The sequence below is a fragment of the Hordeum vulgare genome, chromosome 2H, assembly GCF_904849725.1.
Source record: "Hordeum vulgare subsp. vulgare chromosome 2H, MorexV3_pseudomolecules_assembly, whole genome shotgun sequence".
Lineage (NCBI taxonomy): Eukaryota > Viridiplantae > Streptophyta > Magnoliopsida > Poales > Poaceae > Hordeum > Hordeum vulgare.
This window is the reverse complement of record NC_058519.1, coordinates 577,870,644-577,892,288: the sequence shown is the minus strand read 5'-3', so window position 1 is coordinate 577,892,288 and position 21,645 is coordinate 577,870,644. Positions and strand designations below refer to the sequence as shown.

The window sequence follows — 21,645 nt, the reverse complement described above, 5'->3', positions numbered from 1 at the left end:
GCCAAAACATGATCGACACCAGAACTGTATGGGTGTTAGATTTATTACAATGTAATTCACATGGTGATGTGAGGGCTAGATTATTGACTCTAGTGCAAGTGGGAGACTGTTGGAATTATGCCCTAGAGGCAATAATAAATGTATAGTTATTATTATAATTCCTGTATCAAGATAATAGTTTATTATCCATGCTATAATTGTATTGAATGAAGACTCATTTACATGTGTGGATACATAGACAAAACACCGTCCCTAGCATGCCTCTAGTTGGCTAGCCAGTTGATCGATGATAGTCAGTGTCTTCTGATTATGAACAAGGTGTTGTTGCTTGATAACTGGATCACGTCATTAGGAGAATCACGTGATGGACTAGACCCAAACTAATAGACGTAGCATGTTGATCGTGTCATTTTGTTGCTACTGTTTTCTGCGTGTCAAGTATTTATTCCTATAACCATGAGATCATATAACTCACTGACACCGGAGGAATGCTTTGTGTGTATCAAACGTCACAACGTAACTGGGTGACTATAAAGATGCTCTACAGGTATCTCCGAAGGTATTAGTTGAGTTAGTATGGATCAAGACTGGGATTTGTCACTCCGTGTGACGGAGAGGTATCTCGGGGCCCACTCGGTAATACAACATCACACACAAGCCTTGCAAGCAATGTAACTTAGTGTAAGTTGCGGGATCTTGTATTACGGAACGAGTAAAGAGACTTGCCGGTAAACGAGGTTGAAATAGGTATACGGATACTGACGATCGAATCTCGGGCAAGTAACATACCGAAGGACAAAGGGAATGACATACGGGATTATACGAATCCTTGGCACTGAGGTTCAAACGATAAGATCTTCGTAGAATATGTAGGATCCAATATGGGCATCCAGGTCCCGCTGTTGGATATTGACCGAGGAGTCTCTCGGGTCATGTCTACATAGTTCTCGAACCCGCAGGGTCTGCACACTTAAGGTTCGACGTTGTTTTATGCGTATTTGAGTTATATGGTTGGTTACCGAATGTTGTTCGGAGTCCCGGATGAGATCACGGACGTCACGAGGGTTTCCGGAATAGTCCAGAAACGAAGATTGATATATAGGATGACCTCATTTGATTACCGGAAGGTTTTCGGAGTTACCGGGAATGTACCGGGAATGACGAATGGGTTCCGGGAGTTCACCGGAGGGGGGCAACCCACTCCGGGGAAGCCCATAGGCATTTGGGGGGTCACACCAGCCCTTAGTGGGCTGGTGGGACAGCCCACCAATCCCCTATGCGCCAAGAGAGAGAAAATCAAAGGAAAGGAAAAAAAAGGAAGAAGTGGGAAAGGGGAAGGACTCCCTCCCACCAAACCAAGTAGGACTCGGTTTGGGGGGGGGAGAGTCCTCCCCCCTGGCTCGGCCGACCCCTTGGGGATCCCTTGGACCCCAAGGCAAGGTCCCCCTCCCTCCTCCTATATATATGGGGCTTTTAGGGCAGATTTGAGACGACTTTCTCACGGCTGCCCGACCACATACCTCCATAGTTTTTCCTCTAGATCGCGTTTCTGCGGAGCTCGGGCGGAGCCCTGCTGAGACGAGATCATCACCAACCTCCGGAGCGCCGTCACGCTGCCGGAGAACTCTTCTACCTCTCTGTCTCTCTTGCTGGATCAAGAAGGCCGAGATAATCGTCGAGCTGTACGTGTGCTGAACGCGGAGGTGCCGTCCGTTCGGTACTAGATCGTGGGACTGATCGCGAGATTGTTCGCGGGGCGGATCGAGGGACGTGAGGACGTTCCACTACATCAACCGCGTTCTCTAACGCTTCTGCTGTACGATCTACAAGGGTACGTAGATCTCTCATCCCCTCTCGTAGATGGACATCACCATGATAGGTCTTCGTGCGCGTAGGAAAATTTTTGTTTCCCATGCGACGTTCCCCAACACTACTACTACTCATACTACTACTACTACTACTACTACTACTACTACTACTACTACTACTACTAGTCGTTGGGTGTCAAACGCGGTGGGAAAAGTCACATAGGTCGTGGCGGTGCTCGTGTTGTCGGTGTAGAGAGGGAGCGGTGAAATTCTTGTGTTAAACTCGTCTCCGTTGTCGAGGCAAATGTGGCAATGGACACGGGAGGGGCAAGCTAAAACATATCACAAACGTCAAAAATAAGAAAACTAGTAAACGTCAAAAATAAGAAAACGAGGTCATATAGATCACGCTCCCGCGTCATCCTTGTCACATGGCGCAAAAATATATTTAAAAAGGGGAATGCAACACGAGCTACTACTCATACTACTACTACTACTACTACTACTACTACTACTACTACTACTACTACTAGTCGTTGGGTGTCAAACGCGGTGGGAAAAGTCACAGAGGTCGTGGCGGTGCTCGTGTTGTCGGTGTAGAGAGGGAGCGGTGAAATTCTTGTGTTAAACTCGTCTCCGTTGTCGAGGCAAATGTGGCAATGGACACGGGAGGGGCAAGCTAAAACATATCACAAACGTCAAAAATAAGAAAACTAGTAAACGTCAAAAATAAGAAAACGAGGTCATATAGATCACGCTCCCGCGTCATCCTTGTCATGTGGCACAAAAATATATTTAAAAAGGGGAATGCAACACGAGGACTTCCCAGGAGGTAACCCATCCTAGTACTACTCTCGCCCAAGCACGCTTAACGTCGGAGTTCTGATGGGATCCGGTGCTTTAGTGCTGGTATGATCGCATCCGACATGCAACTATCTATTTGTTCCTTATGCTTGCCCCTACTACTACTACTACTACTACTCATACTACTACTACTACTACTCATACTACTACTACTACTAGTCGTTGGCTGTCAAGCGCGGTGGGAAAAGTCACAGAGGTCGTGGCGGTGCTCGTGTTGTCGGTGTAGAGAGGGAGCGGTGAAATTCTTGTGTTAAACTCGTCTCCGTTGTCGAGGAAAATGTGGCAATGGACACGGGAGGGGCAAGCTAAAACATATGACAAACGTCAAAAATAAGAAAACTAGTAAACGTCAAAAATAAGAAAACGAGGTCATATAGATCACGCTCCCGCGTCATCCTTGTCACGTGGCGCAAAAATATATTTAAAAAGGGGAATGCTGTTGGAAAACGTAGCATAAATTCAAAAAATTTCCTACGCATGTTCAGATCTTCCTATGGAGAGACCAGCAACGAGAGAGGGGTAAGAGCATCTTCGTACCTTTGAAGATCGCTAAGCGGAAGCGTTTGCTAGAACGCGGTTGATGGAGTCGTACTCGCGGCGATTCCGATCTAGTGCCGAACAACGACACCTCCGCGTTCAACACACGTGCAGCCCGGTGACGTCTCCCGCACCTTGATCCAGCAAGGAGGAGGGAGAGGTTGGGGAAGAAGACCAGCAACACGACGGCGTGGTGTTGGTGGAGAGACGAGGTCTCCCGGCAGGGCTTCGCCAAGCGCCGGCAGAGAGGAGGAGGAAGAAGTGCAGGGCTGCGCCGAGGGAGAGGGAAAACTGTGTCCTCCAAAGGCCAAAAGTGCCCACTATATATAGGGGAAGGGGAGAGGGGGTGCCACCCCTAGGGTTCCCACCCTAGGAGGTGCGGCAGCCCTCCCAGATGGGGGGTGTGGCGGCCAGATGGGGAGGAGGGGGTGGCGCACCCCTCTGGTGGGCCTAAGGCCCACCTGAGTTAGGGTTCCCCCCCTCTTTTTCTTTCCCCTGCGCCATGGGCTGAGTGGGGAGGCGCACCAGACCAACTAGGGGCTGGTTCCCACCCCCACTTAGCCCATCTTACCTCTTGGGGTCGCAGCCCCCCTTCGGTGGTCCCCCGGGACCACCTCCGGTGATCCCGGTGGTCCCGGTACGTTACCGGTGATGCCCGAAACACTTCCGGTCTCCGAAACCATCCGTCCTATATATCAATCTTTACCTCCGGACCATTCCGGAGCTCCTCGTGACCTCCTGGATCTCATCCAGGACTCCGAACAACTTTCGGTAATCTCGTATAACAATTCCCTATAACCCTAGCGTCATCGAACCTTAAGTGTGTAGACCCTACGGGTTCGGGAGACAGGCAGACATGACCGAGACACCTCTCTGGCCAATAACCATCAGCGGAGTCTGGATACCCATGGTGGCTCCCACTAGCTCCACGATGATCTCATCGGATGAACCACGATGTCAAGGATTCAATCAATCCCGTATACGATTCCCTTTGTCTGTCGGTATAGAACTTTCCCGATATTCGATCGTCGGTATACCTATACCTTGTTCAATCTCGTTGCCGGTAAGTCTCTTTACTCGTTCCATAGCACGTCATCGTGTGACTAACTCCTTAGTCACATTGAGCTCATGATGATGTTCTACCGAGTGGGCCCAGAGATATCTCTCCGTCACACAGAGTGACAAATCCCGATCTCGATTCGTGCCAACCCAACAGACACTTTCGGAGGTACCCGTAGTGCAACTTCATAGTCACCCAGTTACGTTGTGACGTTTGATACACCCAAAGCACTCCTACGGTATCCGGGAGTTGCACAATCTCACGGTCGAAGGAAAAGATACTTGACATTAGAAAAGCATTAGCATACGAACAACACGATCTAGTGCTAGGCTTAGGATTGGGTCTTGTCCACCACATCATTCTCCCAATGATGTGATCCCGTTATCAATGACATCTAATGTCCATGATCAGGAAACCATGATCATCTATTGACTAACGAGCTAGCTAACTAGAGGCTTGCTAGGGACACATTGTGATCTATTCATTCACACATGTATTACTGTTTCCTGTTAATACAATTATAGCATGAACGATAGACGATTATCATGAACAAGGAAATATGATAATAACCATTTTATTATTGCCTCTAGGGCATATTTCCAACAGTCTCCCACTTGCACTAGAGTCAATAATCTAGTTACATTGTGATGTATCGAACACCCATAGCATTATGGTGTTGATCATGTTTTGCTCGTGGAAGAGGTTTAGTCAACGGGTCTGCAATATTCAGATCCGTGTGTACTTTACAAATATCTATCACTCCAGTTTGGACATGGTCCTGGATGGAGTTGTAGCGGCGCTTGATGTGCTTCGTCTTCCGGTGAAACCTGGGCTCTTTGGCTATGGCAATAGCTCCAGTGTTATCACAGAAGAGTGTCATAGGACCCGACGCGCTTGGAACCACTCCAAGGTCGGTGATGAGCTCCTTCATCCAAATTCCTTCATGAGCCGCTTCTGAAGCAGCTATGTACTCCGCTTCACATGTAGATGCTGCCACGACTTCTTGCTTGCTGCTGCACCAGCTCACTGCCCCACCATTCAACACATATACGTATCCGGTTTGTGACTTAGAGTCATCCGGATCTGTGTCGAAGCTAGCATCGACGTAACCCTTTACGATGAGCTCTTCGTCACCTCCATAAACGAGAAACATTTCCTTAGTCCTTTTCAGGTACTTAAGGATATTCTTGACCGCTGTCCAGTGTTCTGCACCGGGATTACTTTGGTACCTCCCTACCAAGCTTATCGCAAGGTTTATATCAGGTCTGGTACACAGCATGGCATACATTAGAGAGCCCACGGCTGAAGCGTAGGGGACAGAACTCATCTTCTCTCTATCTGCTGCCGTGGTCGGCGACTGAGTCTTACTCAATCTCATACCTTGCAAAACTGGCAAGAACCCTTTCTTTGAGTTTTCCATATTGAATTTCTTCAATATCTTGTCAAGGTATGTACTTTGCGAAAGACCTATGAGGCGTCTCGATCTATCTCTATAGATCTTGATGCCTAATATGTATGCAGCTTCTCCAAGGTCCTTCATTGAAAAACTCTTATTCAAATAGGCCTTTATGCTCTCCAACATCTCTATATCATTCCCCATCAATAATATGTAATCCACATATAGTACGAGGAAAGCTACAGAGCTCCCACTCACTTTCTTGTACAGACAGGCTTCTCCGTAAACCTGTATGAACCCAAACGCTTTAATCACCTCATTAAAGCGAATGTTCCAACTCCGAGATGCTTCTACCAGCCCATAGATGGAGCGTTGGAGCTTGCATACTTTGTTAGCACCTTTAGGATCGACAAAACCTTCTGGTTGCATCATATACAACTCTTCCTTAAGATTCCCGTTAAGGAATGCTGTTTTGACGTCCATTTGCCAAATTTCATAATCATAAAAGGCGGCAATTGCTAACATGATTCGGACTGATTTCAGCTTCGCTACGGGAGAGAAAGTCTCTTCGTAGTCAACTCCTTGAATTTGTCGAAAACCCTTTGCGACAAGTCGAGCTTTGTAAACGGTTACATTACCGTTTGCATCAGTCTTCTTCTTGAAGATCCATTTATTTTCAATGGCTCGCCGGTCATCGGGCAAGTCCACCAAAGTCCATACTTTGTTCTCATACATGGATCCTATCTCGGATTTCATGGCCTCAAGCCATTTGTTGGAATCCGGGCCCGCCATCGCTTCTTCATAGTTCGAAGGTTCACCGTTGTCTAACAACATGATTTCCATCACAGGGTTGTCGTACCACTCTGGTGCGGAGCGTACCCTTGTGGACCTTCGTGGTTCAGTAGTAACTTGATCCGAAGCTTCATGATCATCATCATTAACTTCCTCTTCAGTTGGTGTAGGCACCACAGGAACTACTTCTTGCGTTGCGCTACTTTCCTGTTCGAGAGGGGGTGTAATTACCTCATCAAGTTCTACCTTCCTCCCACTTACTTCTTTCGAGAGAAACTCTTTCTCTAGAAAGGATCCGTTCTTGGCAACAAAGGTTTTACCTTCGGATCTAAGATAGAAGGTATACCCAATAGTTTCCTTAGGGTATCCTATGAATACGCATTTCTCCGCTTTGGGTTCGAGCTTTTCTGGTTGAAGTTTCTTCACATAAGCATCGCAGCCCCAAACTTTAAGAAACGACAACTTAGGTTTCTTGCCAAACCACAGTTCATACGGTGTCGTCTCAACGGATTTAGACGGTGCCCTATTTAAAGTGAATGCTGCAGTTTCTAATGCGTATCCCCAAAATGATAGCGGTAAGTTGGTGAGAGACATCATAGATCGTACCATATCTAATAAAGTGCGATTACGACGTTCAGACACTCCGTTGCGCTGCGGTGTGCCAGGCGGCGTCAGTTGTGAAACGATTCCACACTTCCTTAGGTGTGTGCCAAACTCGTGACTCAAATATTCTCCTCCACGATCAGATCGTAGACATTTAATTTTTCTGTCACGTTGATTCTCAACCTCACTCTGAAATTCCTTGAACTTTTCAAACGTCTCAGATTTGTGCTTCATCAAGTAGATATACCCATACCTACTCAAATCATCGGTGAGAGTGAGAACATAACGATAACCACCGCGGGCTTCAACGTTCATTGGACCACACACATCAGTATGTATTATTTCCAATAAGTCGGAGGCTCTCTCCATTATTCCTGAGAATGGAGTCTTAGTCATCTTGCCCATGAGGCACGGTTCGCATGTGTCAAATGATTCAAAGTCAAGAGACTCTAGCAGTCCATCAGTATGGAGCTTCTTCATGCGCTTAACGCCGATATGACCAAGGCGGCAGTGCCACAAGTATGTGGGACTATCATTATCAACTTTGCATGTTTTGGTACTCACACTATGAATATGTGTAACATCACGATCGAGATTCATCAAGAATAAACCATTCACCAGCGGAGCATGACCATAAAACATATCACTCATATAAATAGAACAACCATTATTCTCTGACTTAAATGAGTAGCCGTCTCGCATTAAGCAAGACCCTGATACAATTTTCATGCTTAAAGCTGGTACTAAATAACAATTATTAAGGTTTAAAACTAATCCCGACGGTAGATGTAGAGGTAGCGTGCCGACGGCGATCACATCGACCTTTGAACCATTCCCGACGCGCATCGTCACCTCGTCCTTGGCCAGTCTCCGCTTATTCCGCAGTTCCTGCTTTGAGTTGCAAATGTGAGCAACAGCACCGGTATCAAATACCCAGGAGCTACTACGAGCGCTGGTAAGGTACACATCAATAACATGTATATCACATATACCTTTAACGTTGCCGGCCTTCTTGTCCGCTAAGTATTTGGGGCAGTTGCGCTTCCAGTGACCTTTTCCCTTGCAGTAGAAGCACTCAGTCTCAGGCTTGGGTCCGTTCTTTTTCTTCTTCCCGGCATCTGGTTTACCGGGCGCGGCAACAGCTTTGCCGTCTTTCTTGAAGTTCTTCTTACCCCTGCCTTTCTTGAAACTAGTGGTCTTGTTGACCATCAACACTTGATGCTCCTTCTTGATTTCTACTTCTGCAGACTTGAGCATCGAGTACAACTTGGGAATGGTTTTCTCCATCCCTTGCATGTTGTAGTTAAGCACAAAGCCTTTGTAGCTTGGTGGGAGAGACTGGAGGATTCTGTCAATGATAGCATCATCCGGAAGTTCGATTCCAAGTGAAGTCAGACGACCGTGTAACCCAGACATTTTGAGTATGTGCTCACTGACAGAACTGTTCTCCTCCATCTTACAGCTGAAGAACTTGTCGGAGACTTCATATCTCTCGACACGGGCATGAGCTTGAAAAACTAGCTTCAGCTCTTGGAACATCTCATATGCCCCGTGTTGCTCAAAACGTCTTTGGAGCCCCGTTTCTAAACTGTATAACATGCCACACCTGACCAGAGAGTAGTCATCACTCCGCGCTTGCCAAACGTTTAGAACGTCCTGGGCTGCTGCGGGAGCGGGAGGGTCACCTAGCGGCGCATTAAGGACATAAGCCTTTTTAGCTGCTTCAAGGATGAGCTTCAGGTTGCGAACCCAGTCCGCATAGTTGCTACCATCATCTTTCAGCTTGTTTTTCTCTAGGAATGCGTTGAAGTTGAGGTTGACGTTGGACATCTACAATATTTATAAAGACAACTTTTAGACTAAGTTCATGACAATTAAGTTCATTTAATCAAATTAAGTATGAACTCCCACTTAAATCGACATCCCTCTAGTCATCTAAGTGATACATGATCCATGTTGACTAACCCGTGTCCGATCATCACGTGAGACGGACTAGTCACCATGGTGAGCAACTTCATGCTGATCGTATTCAACCATACGACTCATGTTCGACCTTTCGGTCTCTTGTATTCGAGGTCATGTCTGTACATGCTAAGCTCGTCGAGTCAACCTAAGTGTTTCGCGTGTGTAAATCTGGCTTACACCCGTTGTATGCGAACGTTAGAATCTATCACACCCGATCATCACGTGGTGCTTCGAGACAACGAACCTTCGCAACGGTGCACACTTAGGGGAATACGTTCTCGAAATTTTAAGAGGGATCATCTTATTATGCTACCGTCGTTCTAAGCAATAAGATGTAAAACATGATAAACATCACAATGCAATCATATAGTGACATGATATGGCCATTATCATCTTTGCTCTTTCGATCTCCATCTTCAGGCATCGCATGATCATCATCGTCACCGGCGTGACACCATGATCTCCATCATCATGATTTCCATCATCGTGTCTCCGTGAAGTCGTCACGCCAACTACTACTATCACTACTACTATGGCTAACCGTTAGCAATGAAGTAAAAGTAGCAAGCACATGGCGTTGCATCTCATACAATAAATTAAGACAACTCCTATGGCTCCTGCCGGTTGTCATACTCATCGACATGCAAGTCGTGGAACCTATTACAATAACATGATCATCTCATACATCATACATGCAACATCACAACTTTGGCCATATCACATCACATGTCAAACCCTGCAAAAACAAGTTAGACGTCCTCTAATTGTTGTTGCAAGTTTTACGTGGCTGATTTGGGTTTCTAGCAAGAACGCCTTCTTACCTACGTGACAGCCACAACGATGATATGCCAAAGCTATTTACCCTTCATAAGGACCCTTTTCATCAAATCCAATCCGACTAGAGTAGGAGAGACAGACACCCGCTAGCCACCTTTATACACGATGTGCATGTCTGTCGGTGGAACCAGTCTCACGTAAGCGTACGTGTAAGGTCGGTCCGGGCCGCTTCATCCCACAATACCGCCGGAAAAGAATAAGACTAGTAACGGCAAGCAAATTGACAAACCATCGCCCACAACTTTTGTGTTCTACTCGTGCATAGAATCTACGCATAGAAAACCTGGCTCTGATGCCACTGTTGGAAAACGTAGCATAAATTCAAAAAATTTCCTACGCATGTTCAGATCTTCCTATGGAGAGACCAGCAACGAGAGAGGGGTAAGAGCATCTTCGTACCTTTGAAGATCGCTAAGCGGAAGCGTTTGCTAGAACGCGGTTGATGGAGTCGTACTCGCGGCGATTCCGATCTAGTGCCGAACAACGGCACCTCCGCGTTCAACACACGTGCAGCCCGGTGACGTCTCCCGCACCTTGATCCAGCAAGGAGGAGGGAGAGGTTGGGGAAGAAGACCAGCAACACGACGGCGTGGTGTTGGTGGAGAGACGAGGTCTCCCGGCAGGGCTTCGCCAAGCGCCGGCAGAGAGGAGGAGGAAGAAGTGCAGGGTTGCGCCGAGGGAGAGGGAAAACTGTGTCCTCCAAAGGCCAAAAGTGCCCACTATATATAGGGGAAGGGGAGAGGGGGTGCCACCCCTAGGGTTCCTACCCTAGGGGGTGCGGCAGCCCTCCCAGATGGGGGGTGTGGCGGCCAGATGGGGAGGAGGGGGTGGCGCACCCCTCTGGTGGGCCTAAGGCCCACCTGAGTTAGGGTTCCCCCCCTCTTTTTCTTTCCCCTGCGCCATGGGCTGAGTGGGGAGGCGCACCAACCCAACTAGGGGCTGGTTCCCACCCCCACTTAGCCCATCTTACCTCTTGGGGTCGCAGCCCCCCTTCGGTGGTCCCCCGGGACCACCTCCGGTGATCCCGGTGGTCCCGGTACGTTACCGGTGATGCCCGAAACACTTCCGGTCTCCGAAACCATCCGTCCTATATATCAATCTTTACCTCCGGACCATTCCGGAGCTCCTCGTGACGTCCTGGATCTCATCCGGGACTTCGAACAACTTTCGGTAATCTCGTATAACAATTCCCTATAACCCTAGCGTCATCGAACCTTAAGTGTGTAGACCCTACGGGTTCGGGAGACAGGCAGACATGACCGAGACACCTCTCTGGCCAATAACCATCAGCGGGGTCTGGATACCCATGGTGGCTCCCACTATCTCCACGATGATCTCATCGGATGAACCACGATGTCAAGGATTCAATCAATCCCGTATACGATTCCCTTTGTCTGTCGGTACAGAACTTTCCCGAGATTCGATCGTCGGTATACCTATACCTTGTTCAATCTCGTTGCCGGTAAGTCTCTTTACTCGTTCCGTAGCACGTCATCGTGTGACTAACTCCTTAGTCACATTGAGCTCATGATGATGTTCTACCGAGTGGGCCCGGAGATACCTCTCCGTCACACAGAGTGACAAATCCCGATCTCGATTCGTGCCAACCCAACAGACACTTTCGGAGGTACCCGTAGTGCACCTTTATAGTCACCCAGTTACGTTGTGACGTTTGATACACCCAAAGCACTCCTACGGTATCCGGGAGTTGCACAATCTCACGGTCGAAGGAAAAGATACTTGACATTAGAAAAGCATTAGCATACGAACAACACGATCTAGTGCTAGGCTTAGGATTGGGTCTTGTCCACCACATCATTCTCCCAATGATGTGATCCCGTTATCAATGACATCTAATGTCCATGATCAGGAAACCATGATCATCTATTGACTAACGAGCTAGCTAACTAGAGGCTTTCTAGGGACACATTGTGATCTATTCATTCACACATGTATTACTGTTTCCTGTTAATACAATTATAGCATGAACGATAGACGATTATCATGAACAAGGAAATATGATAATAACCATTTTATTATTGCCTCTAGGGCATATTTCCAACAAATGCAACATGAGGACTTCCCAGGAGGTCATCCATCCTATTACTACTCTCGCCCAAGCACGCTTAACTTCGGAGTTCTGACGGGATCCGGTGCTTTAGTGCTGGTATGATCGCATCCGACATGCAACTATCTATTTCTTCCTTATGCTTGCCCCTACTACTACTACTACTCATACTACTACTCATACTACAACTACTACTACTACTACTACTACTACTACTACTACTACTACTACTACTAGTCGTTGGGTGTCAAGCGCGGTGGGAAAAGTCACAGAGGTCGTGGCGGTGCTCGTGTTGTCGGTGTAGAGAGGGAGCGGTGAAATTCTTGTGTTAAACTCGTCTCCGTTGTCGAGGCAAATGTGACAATGGAAACGGGAGGGGCAAGCTAAAAGATATCACAAACGTCAAAAATAAGAAAACTAGTAAACGTCAAAAATAAGAAAACGAGGTCATATAGATCACGGTCCCGCGTCATCCTTGTCACGTGGCGCAAAAATATATTCTTAACTTCGGAGTTCTGACGGGATCCAGTGCTTTATTGCTGGTATGATCGCATCCGACATGCAACTATCTATTTGTTCCTTATGCTTGCCCCTACTACTACTACTACTCATACTACTACTCATACTACAACAACAACAACAACAACAACAACTACTACTACTACTACTACTACTAGTCGTTGGGTGTCAAGCGCGGTGGAAAAAGTCACACAGGTCGTGGCGGTGCTCGTGTTGTCGGTGTAGAGAGGGAGCGGTGAAATTCTTGTGTTAAACTCGTCTCCGTTGTCGAGGCAAATGTGGCAATGGAAACGGGAGGGGCAAGCTAAAACATATCACAAACGTCAAAAATAAGAAAACTAGTAAACGTCAAAAATAAGAAAACGAGGTCATATAGATCACGGTCCCGCGTCATCCTTGTCACGTGGCGCAAAAATATATTTAAAAAGGGGAATGCAACACGAGGACTTCCCAGGAGGTCACCCATCCTAGTACTACTCTCGCCCAAGCACGCTTAACTTCGGAGTTCTGATGGGATCCGGTGCTTTAGTGCTGGTATGATCGCATCCGACATCCAACTATCTATTTGTTCCTTATGCTTGCCCCTACTACTACTACTACTCATACTACTACTACTACTACTCATACTACTACTACTACTACTCATACTACTACTACTACTACTCATACTACTACTAATACTACTCATACTACTACTACTACTACTACTAGTCGTTGGGTGTCAAGCGCGGTGGGAAAAGTCCCAGAGGTCGTGGCGGTGCTCGTGTTGTCGGTGTCGAGAGGGAGCGGTGAAATTCTTGTGTTAAACTCGTCTCCGTTGTCGAGGAAAATGTGGCAATGGACACGGGAGGGGCAAGCTAAAACATATCACAAACGTCAAAAATAAGAAAACTAGTAAACGTCAAAAATAAGAAAACGAGGTCATATAGATCACGCTCCCCCGTCATCCTTGTCACGTGGCGCAAAAATATATTTAAAAAGGGGAATGCAACATGAGGACTTCCCAGGAGGTCATCCATCCTATTACTACTCTCGCCCAAGCACGCTTAACTTCGGAGTTCTGACGGGATCCGGTGCTTTAGTGCTGGTATGATCGCATCCGACATGCAACTATCTATTTGTTCCTTATGCTTGCCCCTACTACTACTACTACTCATACTACTACTCATACTACAACAACAACAACAACAACAACAACTACTACTACTACTACTACTAGTCGTTGGGTGTCAAGCGCGGTGGGAAAAGTCACAGAGGTCGTGGCGGTGCTCGTGTTGTCGGTGTAGAGAGGGAGCGGTGAAATTCTTGTGTTAAACTCGTCTCCGTTGTCGAGGCAAATGTGGCAATGGAAACGGGAGGGGCAAGCTAAAACATATCACAAACGTCAAAAATAAGAAAACTAGTAAACGTCAAAAATAAGAAAACGAGGTCATATAGATCACGGTCCCGCGTCATCCTTGTCACGTGGCGCAAAAATATATTTTAAAAGGGGAATGCAACACGAGGACTTCCCAGGAGGTCACCCATTCTAGTACTACTCTTGCCCAAGCACGCTTAACTTCGAAGTTCTGATGGGATCCGGTGCTTTAGTGCTCGTATGATCGCATCCGACATGCAACTATCTATTTGTTCGTTATGCTTGCCCCTACTACTACTACTACTCATACTACTACTACTACTACTACTACTCATACTCCTACTACTACTACTACTACTACTACTACTACTACTACTACTAGTCGTTGGGTGTCAAGCGCGGTGGGAAAAGTCACAGAGGTCGTGGCGGTGCTCGTGTTGTCGGTGTAGAGAGGGAGCGGTGAAATTCTTGTGTTAAACTCGTCTCCGTTGTCGTGGCAAATGTGGCAATGGACACGGGAGGGGCAAGCTAAAACATATGACAAACGTCAAAAATAAGAAAACTAGTAAACGTCAAAAATAAGAAAACGAGGTCATATAGATCACGGTCCCGCGTCATCCTTGTCACGTGGCGCAAAAATATATTTAAAAAGGGGAATGCAGCACGAGGACTTCCCAGGAGGTCACCCATCCTAGTACTACTCTCGCCCAAGCACGCTTAACATCGGAGTTCACGCTTAACATCGGAGTTCTGATGGGATCCGGTGCTTTAGTGCTGGTATGATCGCATCCGACATGCAACTATCTATTTGTTCCTTATGCTTGCCCCTACTACTACTACTACTCATACTACTACTACTACTACTACTACTACTACTACTACTACTACTACTCTCGCCCAAGCACGCTTAACATCGGAGTTCACGCTTAACATCGGAGTTGTGATGGGATCCGGTGCTTTAGTGCTGGTATGATCGCATCCGACATGCAACTATCTATTTGTTCCTTATGCTTGCCCCTACTACTACTACTACTCATACTACTACTACTACTACTACTACTACTACTACTACTACTACTACTACTACTACTACTAGTCGTTGGGTGTCAAGCGCGGTGGGAAAAGTCACAGAGGTCGTGGCGGTGCTCGTGTTGTCGGGGTAGAGAGGGAGCGGTGAAATTCTTGTGTTAAACTCGTCTCCGTTGTCGAGGCAAATGTGGCAATGGATACGGAAGGGGCAAGCTAAAACATATGACAAACGTCAAAAATAAGAAAACTAGTAAACGTCAAAAATAAGAAAACGAGGTCATATAGATCACGGTCCCGCGTCATCCTTGTCACGTGGCGCAAAAATATATTTAAAAAGGGGAATGCAACACGAGGACTTCCCAGGAGGTCACCCATCCTAGTACTACTCTCGCCCAAGCACGCTTAACTTCGGAGTTCTGATGGGATCCGGTGCTTTAGTGCTGGTATGATCGCATCCATCATGCAACTATCTATTTGTTCCTTATGCTTTCCCCTACTACTACTACTACTACTACTACTACTACTACTACTAGTAGTAGTACTACTCCTGCTGCTGCTGCTACTACTACTACTACTGCTAGTCGTTGGGTGTCAAGCGCGGTGGGAAAAGTCACAGAGGTCGTGGCGGTGCTCGTGTTGTCGGGGTAGATAGGGAGCGGTGAAATTTTTGTGTTAAACTCGTCTCCGTTGTCGAGGCAAATGTGGCAATGGACACGGGAGGGGCAAGCTAAAACATATCACAAACATCAAAAATAAGAAAACTAGTAATCGTCAAAAATAATAAAATTAGGTCATATAGATCACGCTCCCGCGTCATCCTTGTCACGTGGCGCAAAAATATATTTAAAAAGGGGAATGCAACATGAGGACTTCCCAGGAGGTCACCCATCCTAGTACTACCCTCGCCCAAGCACGCTTAACTTCGGAGTTCTGACGGGATCCGGTGCTTTAGTGCTCGTATGATTGCATCCGACATACAACTATCTATTTATTCCTTATGCTTGCCCCTACTACTACTACTACTCATACTACTACTACTACTACTACTACTACTACTACTACTACTACTACTACTACTACTAGTCGTTGGGTGTCAAGCGCGGTGGGAAAAGTCACAGAGGTCGTGGCGGTGCTCGTGTTGTCGGTGTAGAGAGGGAGCGGTGAAATTCTTGTGTTAAACTCGTCTCCGTTGTCGTGGCAAATGTGGCAATGGACACGGGAGGAGCAAGCTAAAACATATCACAAACGTCAAAAATAAGAAAACTAGTAAACGTCAAAAATAAGAAAACGAGGTCATATTGATCACGGTCCCGCGTCATCCTTGTCACGTGGCGCAAAAATATATTTAAAAAGGGGAATGCAACACGAGGACTTCCCAGGAGGTCACCCATCCTAGTACTACTCTCGCCCAAGAACGCTTAACATCGGAGTTCTGATGGGATCCGGTGCTTTAGTGCTCGTATGATCGCATGCGACATGCAACTATATATTTGTTCCTTATGCTTGCCCCTACTACTACTACTACTCATACTACTACTACTACTACTCATACTACTACTAATACTACTCATACTACTACTACTACTACTACTACTACTAGTCGTTGGGTGTCAAGCGCGGTGGGAAAAGTCATAGAGGTCGTGGCGGTGCACGTGTTGTCGGTGTAGAGAGGGAGCGGTGAAATTCTTGTGTTAAACTCGTCTCCGTTGTCGTGGCAAATGTGGCAATGGACACGGGAGGGGCAAGCTAAAACATATGACAAACGTCAAAAATAAGAAAACTAGTAAACGTCAAAAATAAGAAAACGAGGTCATATAGATCACGCTCCCGCGTCATCCTTGTCACGTGGCGCAAAAATATATTTAAAAAGGGGAATGCAACACAAGGACTTCCCAGGAGGTCACCCATCCTAGTACTACCCTCGCCCAAGCACGCTTAACTTCGGAGTTCTGACGGGATCCGGTGGTTTAGTGCTGGTATGATTGCATCCGACATGCAACTATCTATTTATTCCTTATGCTTGCCCCTACTACTACTACTACTCATACTACTACTACTACTACTACTACTACTACTACTACTACTACTACTACTACTACTACTACTCATACTACTACTACTACTACTACTACTACTAGTCGTTGGGTGTCAAGCGCGGTGGGAAAAGTCACAGAGGTCGTGGCGGTGCTCGTGTTGTCGGTGTAGAGAGGGAGCGGTGAAATTCTTGTGTTAAACTCGTCTCCGTTGTCGAGGCAAATGTGGCAATGGACACGGGAGGGGCAAGCTAAAACATATCACAAACGTCAAAAATAAGAAAACTAGTAAACGTCAAAAATAAGAAAAAGAGGTCATATAGATCACGGTCCCGCGTCATCCTTGTCACGTGGCGCAAAAATATATTTAAAAAGGGGAATGCAACACGAGGACTTCCCAGGAGGTCACCCATCCTAGTACTACTCTCGCTCAAGCACGCTTAACTTCGGAGTTCTGATGGGATCCGGTGATTTAGTGCTGGTATGATCGCATCCAACATCCAACTATCTATTTGTTCCTTATGCTTGCCCCTACTACTACTACTACTCATACTACTACTACTACTCATACTACTACTACTACTACTCATACTACTACTACTACTACTCATACTACTACTAATACTACTCATACTACTACTACTACTACTACTAGTCGTTGGGTGTCAAGCGCGGTGGGAAAAGTCACAGAGGTCGTGGCGGTGCTCGTGTTGTCGGTGTCGAGAGGGAGCGGTGTAATTCTTGTGTTAAACTCGTCTCCGTTGTCGAGGAAAATGTGGCAATGGACACGGGAGGGGCAAGCTAAAACATATCACAAACGTCAAAAATAAGAAAACTAGTAAACGTCAAAAATAAGAAAACGAGGTCATATAGATCACGCTCCCCCGTCATCCTTGTCACGTGGTGCAAAAATATATTTAAAAAGGGGAATGCAACATGAGGACTTCCCAGGAGGTCATCCATCCTATTACTACTCTCGCCCAAGCACGCTTAACTTCGGAGTTCTGACGGGATCCGGTGCTTTAGTGCTGGTATGATCGCATCCGACATGCAACTATCTATTTGTTCCTTATGCTTGCCCCTACTACTACTACTACTCATACTACTACTCATACTACAACAACAACAACTACTACTACTACTACTACTACTACTAGTCGTTGGGTGTCAAGCGCGGTGGGAAAAGTCACAGAGGTCGTGGCGGTGCTCGTGTTCTCGGTGTAGAGAGGGAGCGGTGAAATTCTTGTGTTAAACTCGTCTCCGTTGTCGAGGCAAATGTGGCAATGGAAACGGGAGGGGCAAGCTAAAACATATCACAAACGTCAAAAATAAGAAAACTAGTAAACGTCAAAAATAAGAAAACGAGGTCATATAGATCACGGTCCCGCGTCATCCTTGTCACGTGGCGCAAAAATATATTTAAAAAGGGGAATGCAACACGAGGACTTCCCAGGAGGTCACCCATCCTAGTACTACTCTTGCCCAAGCACGCTTAACTTCGAAGTTCTGATGGGATCCGGTGCTTTAGTGCTGGTATGATCGCATCCGACATGCAACTATCTATTTGTTCCTTATGCTTGCCCCTACTACTACTACTACTCATACTACTACTACTACTACTACTCATACTCCTACTACTACTACTACTACTACTACTACTAGTCGTTGGGTGTCAAGCGCGGTGGGAAAAGTCACAGAGCTCGTGGCGGTGCTCGTGTTGTCGGTGTAGAGAGGGAGCGGTGAAATTCTTGTGTTAAACTCGTCTCCGTTGTCGTGGCAAATGTGGCAATGGACACGGGAGGGGCAAGCTAAAACATATGACAAACGTCAAAAATAAGAAAACTAGTAAACGTCAAAAATAAGAAATCGAGGTCATATAGATCACGGTCCCGCGTCATCCTTGTCACGTGGCGCAAAAATATATTTAAAAAGGGGAATGCAGCACGAGGACTTCCCAGGAGGTCACCCATCCTAGTACTACTCTCGCCCAAGCACGCTTAACATCGGAGTTCACGCTTAACATCGGAGTTGTGATGGGATCCGGTGCTTTAGTGCTGGTATGATCGCATCCGACATGCAACTATCTATTTGTTCCTTATGCTTGCCCCTACTACTACTACTACTCATACTACTACTACTACTACTACTACTACTACTACTACTACTACTACTACTACTACTACTACCACTACTACTACCACTACTACTACTACTACTCTCGCCCAAGCACGCTTAACATCGGAGTTCACGCTTAACATCGGAGTTGTGATGGGATCCGGTGCTTTAGTGCTGGTATGATCGCATCCGACATGCAACTATCTATTTGTTCCTTATGCTTGCCCCTACTACTACTACTACTACTACTACTACTACTACTACTAGTCGTTGGGTGTCAAGCGCGGTGGGAAAAGTCACACAGTAATCGTCAAAAATAAGAAAATGAGGTCATATAGATCACGCTCCCGCGTCATCCTTGTCACGTGGCGCAAAAATATATTTAAAAAGGGGAATGCAACACGAGGACTTCCCAGGAGGTCACCCATCCTAGTACTACTCTCGCCCAAGCACGCTTAACTTCGAAGTTTTGATGGGATCCGGTGCTTTAGTGCTGGTATGATCGCATCCGACATGCAACTATCTATTTGTTCCTTATGCTTGCCCCTACTACTACTACTACTAGTCGTTGGGTGTCAAGCGCGGTGGGAAAAGTCACACAGTAATCGTCAAAAATAAAAAAATGAGGTCATATAGATCACGCTCCCGCGTCATCCTTGTCACGTGGCGCAAAAATATATTTAAAAAGGGGAATGCAACACGAGGACTTCCCAGGAGGTCACCCATCCTAGTACTACTCTCGCCCAAGCACGCTTAACTTCAAAGTTCTGATGGGATCCGGTGCTTTAGTGCTGGTATGATCGCATCCGACATGTAACTATCTATTTGTTCCTTATGCTTGCCCCTACTACTACTACTACTACTAGTCGTTGGGTGTCAAGCGCGGTGGGAAAAGTCACACAGTAATCGTCAAAAATAAGAAAATGAGGTCATATAGATCACGCTCCCGCGTCATCCTTGTCACGTGGCGCAAAAATATATTTAAAAAGGGGAATGCAACACGAGGACTTTCCAGGAGGTCACCCATCCTAGTACTACTCTCGCCCAAGCACGCTTAACTTCGGAGTTCTGATGGGATCCGGTGCTTTAGTGCTGGTATGATCGCATCCGACATGCAACTATCTATTTGTTCCTTATGCTTGCCCCTACTACTACTACTACTACTACTACTACTACTACTAGTCGTTGGGTGTCAAGCGCGGTGGGAAAAGTCACACAGTAATCGTCAAAAATAAGAAAATGAGGTCATATAGATCACGCTCCCGCGTCATCCTTGTCACGTGGTGCAAAAATATATTTAAAAAGGGGAATGCAACACGAGGACTTCCCAGGAGGTCACCCATCCTAGTACTACTCTCACCCAAGCACGCTTAACTTCGGAGTTCTGATGGGATCCGGTGCTTTAGTGCTGGTATGATCGCATCCAACATGCAACTATCTATTTGTTCCTTATGCTTGCCCCTACTACTACTACTACTACTACTACTAGTCGTTGGGTGTCAAGCGCGGTGGGAAAAGTCACACAGTAATCGTCAAAAATAAGAAAATGAGGTCATATAGATCACGTTCCCGCGTCATCCTTGTCACGTGGCGCAAAAATATATTTAAAATGGGGAATGCAACACGAGGACTTCCCAGGAGGTCACCCATCCTAGTACTACTCTCGCCCAAGCACGCTTAACTTCGGAGTTCTGATGGGATCCGGTGCTTTAGTGCTGGTATGATCGCATCCGACATGCAACTATCTATTTGTTCCTTATGCTTGCCCCTACTACTACTACTACTACTAGTCGTTGGGTGTCAAGCGCGGTGGGAAAAGTCACACAGTAATCGTCAAAAATAAGAAAATGAGGTCATATAGATCACGGTCCCGCGTCATCCTTGTCACGTGGCGCAAAAATATATTTAGAAAAGGGAATGCAACACGAGGACTTCCCAGGAGGTCACCCATCCTAGTACTACTGTCGCCCAAGCACGCTTAACTTCGGAGTTCTGATGGGATCCGGTGCTTTAGTGCTGGTATGATCGCATCCGACATGCAACTATCTATTTGTTCCTTATGCTTGCCCCTACTACTACTACTACTACTACTACTACTACTAGTCGTTGGGTGTCAAGCGCGGTGGGAAAAGTCACACAGTAATCGTCAAAAATAAGAAAATGAGGTCATATAGATCACGGTCCCGCGTCATCCTTGTCACGTGGCGCAAAAATACATTTAAAAAGGGGAATGCAACACGAGGACTTCCCAGGAGGTCACCCATCCTAGTACTACTCTCGCCCAAGCACGCTTAACTTCGAAGTTCTGATGGGATATGGTGCTTTAGTGCTGGTATGATCGCATCCGACATGCAACTATCTATTTGTTCCTTATGCTTGCCCCTACTACTACTACTACTACTAGTCGTTGGGTGTCAAGCGCGGTGGGAAAAGTCACACAGTAATCGTCAAAAATAAGAAAATGAGGTCATATAGATCACGGTCCCGCGTCATCCTTGTCACGTGGCGCAAAAATACATTTAAAAAGGGGAATGCAACACGAGGACTTCCCAGGAGGTCACCCATCCTAGTACTACTCTCGCCCAAGCACGCTTAACTTCGAAGTTCTGATGGGATATGGTGCTTTAGTGCTCGTATGATCGCATCCGACATGCAACTATCT

The 21,645-nt window shown here is 46.5% G+C and overlaps 20 non-coding genes and 2 pseudogenes across 20 annotated transcripts; all 22 read right to left on the bottom strand.

Moving 5' to 3' along the window:
- Nucleotides 1-2,612: 2,612 nt before the first annotated feature.
- LOC123437557 lies at nucleotides 2,613-2,731 on the bottom strand. The gene has a single exon (XR_006628731.1). It is a non-coding gene; the product is annotated as a 5S ribosomal RNA (ribosomal RNA).
- A 9,193-nt stretch (nucleotides 2,732-11,924) lies between these two features.
- On the bottom strand, nucleotides 11,925-12,043 carry LOC123433258. The gene has a single exon (XR_006624791.1). It is a non-coding gene; the product is annotated as a 5S ribosomal RNA (ribosomal RNA).
- An 835-nt stretch (nucleotides 12,044-12,878) lies between these two features.
- Nucleotides 12,879-12,997, bottom strand: LOC123434873. The gene has a single exon (XR_006626142.1). It is a non-coding gene; the product is annotated as a 5S ribosomal RNA (ribosomal RNA).
- A 434-nt stretch (nucleotides 12,998-13,431) lies between these two features.
- LOC123432982 lies at nucleotides 13,432-13,550 on the bottom strand. The gene has a single exon (XR_006624546.1). It is a non-coding gene; the product is annotated as a 5S ribosomal RNA (ribosomal RNA).
- A 389-nt stretch (nucleotides 13,551-13,939) lies between these two features.
- LOC123432929 lies at nucleotides 13,940-14,058 on the bottom strand. The gene has a single exon (XR_006624495.1). It is a non-coding gene; the product is annotated as a 5S ribosomal RNA (ribosomal RNA).
- Nucleotides 14,059-14,459: 401 nt separating this feature from the next.
- LOC123433175 lies at nucleotides 14,460-14,597 on the bottom strand (annotated as a pseudogene).
- Nucleotides 14,598-15,173: 576 nt separating this feature from the next.
- LOC123434872 lies at nucleotides 15,174-15,292 on the bottom strand. Its single transcript, XR_006626141.1, has one exon. It is a non-coding gene; the product is annotated as a 5S ribosomal RNA (ribosomal RNA).
- Nucleotides 15,293-15,687: 395 nt separating this feature from the next.
- Nucleotides 15,688-15,806, bottom strand: LOC123432465. Its single transcript, XR_006624045.1, has one exon. It is a non-coding gene; the product is annotated as a 5S ribosomal RNA (ribosomal RNA).
- Nucleotides 15,807-16,189: 383 nt separating this feature from the next.
- Nucleotides 16,190-16,308, bottom strand: LOC123432927. Its single transcript, XR_006624493.1, has one exon. It is a non-coding gene; the product is annotated as a 5S ribosomal RNA (ribosomal RNA).
- A 398-nt stretch (nucleotides 16,309-16,706) lies between these two features.
- LOC123437305 lies at nucleotides 16,707-16,825 on the bottom strand. Its single transcript, XR_006628493.1, has one exon. It is a non-coding gene; the product is annotated as a 5S ribosomal RNA (ribosomal RNA).
- A 419-nt stretch (nucleotides 16,826-17,244) lies between these two features.
- Nucleotides 17,245-17,363, bottom strand: LOC123438764. Its single transcript, XR_006629888.1, has one exon. It is a non-coding gene; the product is annotated as a 5S ribosomal RNA (ribosomal RNA).
- A 431-nt stretch (nucleotides 17,364-17,794) lies between these two features.
- LOC123432981 lies at nucleotides 17,795-17,913 on the bottom strand. Its single transcript, XR_006624545.1, has one exon. It is a non-coding gene; the product is annotated as a 5S ribosomal RNA (ribosomal RNA).
- Nucleotides 17,914-18,296: 383 nt separating this feature from the next.
- LOC123438609 lies at nucleotides 18,297-18,415 on the bottom strand. Its single transcript, XR_006629744.1, has one exon. It is a non-coding gene; the product is annotated as a 5S ribosomal RNA (ribosomal RNA).
- A 386-nt stretch (nucleotides 18,416-18,801) lies between these two features.
- Nucleotides 18,802-18,939, bottom strand: LOC123433216 (annotated as a pseudogene).
- A 435-nt stretch (nucleotides 18,940-19,374) lies between these two features.
- Nucleotides 19,375-19,493, bottom strand: LOC123431824. The gene has a single exon (XR_006623411.1). It is a non-coding gene; the product is annotated as a 5S ribosomal RNA (ribosomal RNA).
- A 179-nt stretch (nucleotides 19,494-19,672) lies between these two features.
- LOC123438205 lies at nucleotides 19,673-19,791 on the bottom strand. Its single transcript, XR_006629361.1, has one exon. It is a non-coding gene; the product is annotated as a 5S ribosomal RNA (ribosomal RNA).
- Nucleotides 19,792-19,973: 182 nt separating this feature from the next.
- LOC123436991 lies at nucleotides 19,974-20,092 on the bottom strand. Its single transcript, XR_006628196.1, has one exon. It is a non-coding gene; the product is annotated as a 5S ribosomal RNA (ribosomal RNA).
- Nucleotides 20,093-20,289: 197 nt separating this feature from the next.
- LOC123436339 lies at nucleotides 20,290-20,408 on the bottom strand. The gene has a single exon (XR_006627567.1). It is a non-coding gene; the product is annotated as a 5S ribosomal RNA (ribosomal RNA).
- Nucleotides 20,409-20,596: 188 nt separating this feature from the next.
- LOC123434871 lies at nucleotides 20,597-20,715 on the bottom strand. Its single transcript, XR_006626140.1, has one exon. It is a non-coding gene; the product is annotated as a 5S ribosomal RNA (ribosomal RNA).
- Nucleotides 20,716-20,897: 182 nt separating this feature from the next.
- On the bottom strand, nucleotides 20,898-21,016 carry LOC123438454. Its single transcript, XR_006629595.1, has one exon. It is a non-coding gene; the product is annotated as a 5S ribosomal RNA (ribosomal RNA).
- Nucleotides 21,017-21,210: 194 nt separating this feature from the next.
- On the bottom strand, nucleotides 21,211-21,329 carry LOC123431919. Its single transcript, XR_006623525.1, has one exon. It is a non-coding gene; the product is annotated as a 5S ribosomal RNA (ribosomal RNA).
- A 182-nt stretch (nucleotides 21,330-21,511) lies between these two features.
- LOC123432952 lies at nucleotides 21,512-21,630 on the bottom strand. Its single transcript, XR_006624517.1, has one exon. It is a non-coding gene; the product is annotated as a 5S ribosomal RNA (ribosomal RNA).
- Between the last annotated feature and the right edge of the window lie 15 nt (nucleotides 21,631-21,645).